Below are 6,251 nucleotides of genomic sequence, written 5' to 3' on the forward strand. Positions count from 1 at the left end.
AGTTGCTTTACAGTGAAGAGCAAAACAGGTACAAGTACTAGTGGAAGTGGAATAACATTATTGATCATTAAAATAAAATAGTTCCATAAAAACACTCGATTTCTTTCAGTTTTGGTGTCCTTGCAGTGCTGTGCCTGTTGAGCTGTAAACTCAGAGTCTATGTGGAGAAATAGGAGCAATCTTCTTCATATGTAAGAAAGGAAAACATTTGGGAAGTCTGATATTTCTAATAGGTAAAAATGTGATATTCTTTCAAATAGGAAATGAAGGTAATATTGCATTACACTCTGTGGCCACATCAGGACGGGACGTCCCGTTCTGATACAACAGTTGGATATGAGTTGATAAACTGAAAATACCTTGCTACCTTCCATGGTCATTTACACAAAATAAAACAGAAACAATAACGTCACAGTCATTCCAAAAGAGTAATCTGTCATATGCATCTTCTCTCCTTAAAGACAAGAAGGATTTAGCTGCAAAGGGGATGTAGTGGCTGATCTAACTGACAATGTTCCATGTCCGGTAGGAACTACAGTACAGGGAAGCAGACAGGTCAGGTTGGAGAAGGATTCCCCTTTGACCTCTCCACGTCATAAAGGACCTGTTCTGCTCAGCGTGAACTTCCTGTTTCAGTAGGGCACTTCCTGCATTCTATGGATCTGCATTACTGCCAAACATTCTACCTGAACTATTAGAACTGACACGCACAGACAAACATGCCCTTCACGTCTCCTTCTGATGACATCACTATCCACTCCCTTCACGTCTCCTTCTGATGACATCACTATCCACTCCATGTGTATTTTCAGCCATGTCCGATTACATTACATCTCATCATTATCGACACCAGGTCCATTTATGAGAGGTTGGGAAGTTCTCAGAGGTTGGTTTGGAAATGGGAGTTGCCTTTTAAACATAGTAGAGTAACCTTGCAGAGTAAAATGGCACTGAAGACAGACTCTAACGTTGGACCTGCCATGCTATCAGACAGGACACTGAAGGTGAATACTAAAAGCTGACAGAAACTAACCAGTCGCCTTCACATGGACGTGCTTTAACTCTTGTTGTACGTTTCCTGTAATTTGATGAAACAGAAAAGCAACAGGCTGAGGAAGGTCAGGAATGGAACTGTTGCTCCTTTTCCTCTTACCTGGGCTGTACAACTAACACCTCGAATGAAACACTGACCCTGGGAGAGGGATTCTGGAAACTCATTATGGTATTTCATTGCACATGTAAAAACATGTCAACCTTCTCAAGAGTTAAATGATTTGAGGAGACAGAAGCACTATAATCCAACATTCCTCAGCACATCCTTCAACTGATAGACACATTCTAGCAGTGGAGAGGTGGATACAGGACACAGGGGAAGTCTAGTGGTGGATACAGGTCACAGGGGAAGTCTAGTGGAGGATACGGGACACAGGGGAAGTCTAGTGGTGGATACAGGTCACAGGGGAAGTATAGTGGTGGATACAGGACACAGGGGAAGTCTAGAGGTGGAAAGGTGGATACAGGAAACAGGGGAAGTCTAGTGGTGGATACAGGGAACAGGGGAAGTCTAGAGGTGGAGAGGTGGATACAGGACACAGGGGAAGTCTAGTGGTGGATACAGGTCACAGGGGAAGTCTAGTGGTGGATACAGGTCACAGGGGAAGTCTAGTGGTGGATACAGGTCACAGGGGAAGTCTAGAGGTGGAGAGGTGGATACAGAAAACAGGGGAAGTCTAGTGGAGGATACGGGACACAGGGGAAGTCTAGAAGTGGAAAGGTGGATACAGGACACAGGGGAAGTCTAGTGGTGGAGAGGTGGATACAGAACACAGGGGAAGTCTAGTGGTGGAGAGGTGGATACAGAAAACAGAGGGAAGTCTAGTGGTGGAGAGGTGGACACAGGACATAGGGGAATTCTAGCGGTGGGTAGGTGGATACAGGACACAGGGGAAGTCTAGTAGTGGATACAGGTACAGGGGAAGTCTAGTGGTGGAGAGGTGGATACAGGTCACAGGGGATGTCTAGTGGTGGATACAGGACACAGGGGAAGTCTAGTGGTGGATACAGGACACAGGGGAAGTCTAGTGGTGGATACAGGACACAGGTGAAGTCTAGAAGTGGAAAGGTGGATACAGGACACAGGGGATGTCTAGTGGTGGATACAGGATACAGGGGTAGTCTAGTGGTGGAGAGGTGGACACAGGACACAGGGGAAGTCTAGTGGAGGATAAAGGGAACAGGGGAAGTCTAGAGGTGGAGAGGTGGACACAGAAAACAGAGGGAAGTCTAGAGGTGGATACAGTACATTTTTACATTTTAGTCATTTAGCAGACGCTCTTATCCAGAGTGACTTACAGGAGCAATTAGGGTTAAGTGCCTTGCTCAAGGGCACATCGGCAGATTTTTCACCTAGTTGGCTCGGGGATTAGAACCAGCGACCTTTCGGTTACTGGCACAACGCTCTGAACCACTAAGCTACCTGCCGCCCCAGTACACAGGGGAAGTCTAGTGGTGGATACAGGGAATAGGGGAAGTCTAGTGGTGGATACAGGGAACAGGAGAAGTCTAGTGGTGGATACAGGGAACAGGAGAAGTCTAGTGGTGGACAGGGAACAGGAGAAGTCTAGTGGTGGATACAGGGAACAGGGGAAGTCTAGTGGTGGAGAGGTGGATACAGGACACAGGGGAAGTCTAGTGGTGGATACAAGGAACAGGGGAAGTCTAGTGGTGGAGAGGTGGATGTAGGAAACAGGGGAAGTCTAGAGGTGGAAAGGTGGATACAAGACACAGGGGAAGTCTAGAGGTGGAGAGCTGGATACAGAACACAGGGGAATTCTAGCAGTGGGGAGGTGGATACAGGACACAGGGGAAGTCTAGTAGTGGATACAGGACACAGGGGAATTCTAGCAGTGGGGAGGTGGATACAGGACACAGGGGAATTCTAGCAGTGGGGAGGTGGATACAGGACACAGGGGAAGTCTAGTAGTGGAAACAGGTCACAGGGGAAGTCTAGTGGTGGATACAGGACACAGGGGAAGTCCAGTGGTGGAGTGGTGGATACAGGGAACAGGGGAAGTCCAGCGGTGGAGAGGTGGATACAGGACACAGGGGAAGTCTAGTGGTAGGGAGGTGGATACAGGACACAGTGGAAGTCTAGTGGTGGAGAGGTGCATACAGGACACAGGGGAAGTCCAGTGGTGGAGAGGTGGATACAGAACACAGGGGAAGTCTAGTGGTGGATACAGGACACAGGGGACATCTAGTGGTGGAGAGTTGGATTAGGACATAGGGGAAGTCTAGTGGTGGATACAGGACACAGGGGACGTCTAGTGGTGGAGAGTTGGATTAGGACACAGGGGAAGTCTAGTGGTGGATACAGGACACAGGGGAAGTCTAGCGGTGGATAGGTGGATACAGGAGAATTCTAGTGGTGGATAGTTGGATACAGGACAGAGGGGAAGTCTAGCAGTGGAGAGGTGGATACAGGACACAGGGGAAGTCTAGTGGTGGACACAGGACACAGGGGAAGTCTAGTGGTTGAGCGGTGGATACAGGACACAGGGGAAGTCTAATGGTGGATACAGGACACAGGGGAAGTCTAGTGGTGGATACAGGACACAGGGGAAGTCTAGTGGTGGATACAGGACACAGGGGATGTCCAGTGGTGTAGAGTTGGATACAGGACACAGGGGATGTCCAGTGGTGGAGATGTGGATACTTGACACAGGGGAAGTCTAGTAGTGGAGTGGTGGATACAGGACACAGGGGAAGTCTAGTGGTGGAGAGAGGTGGTTCAAGGACACAGTGGGTGTCCAGTGGTGGAGAGGTGGATACAGGAGACAGGGGACAGGGGACAGGGGAAGTTTAGTGGTGGAGAGGTGGATACAGGGCACAGGGGAACTTTAGTAGTGGATAGGTGGATACAGAGGAATTATATTGGTGGAGAGGTGGATACAGGACAGAGGGGAGTCTAGCAGTGGAGAGGTGGGTACAAGACAAAGGGGAAGTCTAGTGGTGGAGAGGTGGATACAGGGTACAGGGGAAGTCTAGTGGTGGATACAGGACACAGGGGAAGTCTAGTGGTGGATACAGGACACAGGGGAAGTCTAGTGGTGGAGAGGTGGATACAGGTAACAGGGGAAGTCTAGTGGTGGATACAGGACACATGGGAAGTCTAGTGGTGGAGAGGTGGTTACAGGATACAGGGGAAGTCTAGTGGTGGAGAGGTGATTCAAGGACACAGGGGATGTCCAGTGGTAGAGAGGTGGATACAGGTCACATGGGATGTCCAGTGGTGGATACAGGACACAGGCGACGTCTAGTGGTGGATACAGGACACAGGGGAAGTCTAGTGGTGGATACAGGACACAGGGGAAGTCCAGTGGTGGAGCGGTGGATACAGGACACAGGGGAAAACTAGTGGTGGATACAGGACACGGGGGAAGTCTAGTGGTGGATACAGGACACAGGGGAAGTCTAGTGGTGGAGAGGTAGATACAGGACACATGGGAAGTCTAGTGGTGGAGATGTGGATACAGGACACAGGGGAAGTCTAGTGGTGGATACAGGACACAGGGGAAGTCCAGTGGTGAATACAGGACACGGGGTAAGTCTAGTGGTGGATACAGGACACGGGGGAAATCTAGTGGTGGATACAGGATACAGGGGAAGTCTAGTGGTGGATACAGGACACAGTGGAAGTCTAGTGGTGGAGAGGTGGATACAGGACACAGGGGAAGTCTAGTGGTGGATTGGTGGATACAGGACACAGGGGAAGTCTAGTGGTGGATACAGGTCACAGGGGAAGTCTAGTGGTGGATATAGGACCCAGGGGAAGTCTAGTGGTGGAGAGGTGGATACAGGACACAGGGGAAGTCTAGTGGTGGATACAGGACATAGGGGAAGTCTAGTGGTGGATACAGGTCACAGAGAAAGTCTAGTGGTGGATACAGGACACAGGGGAAGTCTAGTGGTGGAGAGGTGGATACAGGACACAGGGGAAGTCTAGTGGTGGATACAGGACACAGGGGAAGTCCAGTGGTGGATACAGGACACAGGGGAAGTCTAGTGGCGGATACAGGAAACAGGTGAAGTCTAGTGGTGGAGTGGTGGATACAGGACACAGGGGAAGTTTAGTGGTGGAGAGGTGGATACAGGCCAGGGACGGCAGAATGACATTTCTGCAGTCTTAATCTGGATTAAATTGCAGCTCTCATCTGTCATGAGGACACACACAGAGAGGCTTGCTACCGGTTTCAACTAGTACACACAGGAACTACTCCGGCTTTACGCCCACTCCCTCTCTGTGCTCTCTGTGTGCCTTTGTGACAGACACGCTAGGGAGTGACAGTGATCCAGTGAGCTGTTTCATATGAGATCAAAATTGTGTCACAGACAAGACAGGGCTCAGCATACTGAACGAGCAGTACTATACTGTACCATACTTTACTTTTCTTTACTGCACTGTACTCCCAGGCGCCGATGACATGGACATCGATTAAGGCAGCCCCCCGCACCTCTCTGATTCAGAGGGGTTGGGTTGAATGTGGAAGACACATTTCATTTGAATGCTTTCAGTTGTACAACTGACTAAATATCCCCTTACCCTCCCCTGCTGTACTGAACTGTCCTCTACTGTCCTCTACTGTCCTCTACTGTTCTCTACTGTTCTCTACTGTCCTCTACTGTCCTCTACTGTCCTCTACTGTCCTATACTGTTCTCTACTGTTCTCTACTGTTTACTGTGCTGTCCTCTACTGTCCTCTACTGTTCTCTACTGTCCTCTACTGTCCTCTACTGTCCTCTACTGTCCTCTACTGTTCTCTACTGTCCTCTACTGTCCTCTACTGTCCTCTACTGTCCTCTACTGTTCTCTACTGTTCTCTGCTGTTTACTGTGCTGTCCTCTACTGTCGTCTACTGTTCTCTGCTGTATACTGTGCTGATTTGGTCCAGTCTGGACCTGCATGTCAAAAACTGTGAGTCATGCGACCCCGACTGACGACTCGATCACACCGACAGCAACATTGCGTTTTGGTACACCAGAAGCACATTCATTTTCAATGGAACGCTGCGTAGACCTTACCGTGAAATGTTTTCTTACAAGCCCTTATCCCTTAACCTTTAACCTTATCCCTTAACCTTTAACCTTAACCCTTAGCCCTTAACCTTTAACCTTAACCCTTAGCCCTTAACCAACAGAGTTATTTTGTAACTAAGTAACAACATTTTGCTAAAAATATATAAATACCAAAA

This window comes from Coregonus lavaretus (genome assembly GCF_964263955.1).
Source record: "Coregonus lavaretus genome assembly, contig: HAP1_SCAFFOLD_284, whole genome shotgun sequence".
In the NCBI taxonomy this organism is placed as follows: Eukaryota; Metazoa; Chordata; class Actinopteri; order Salmoniformes; family Salmonidae; genus Coregonus; species Coregonus lavaretus.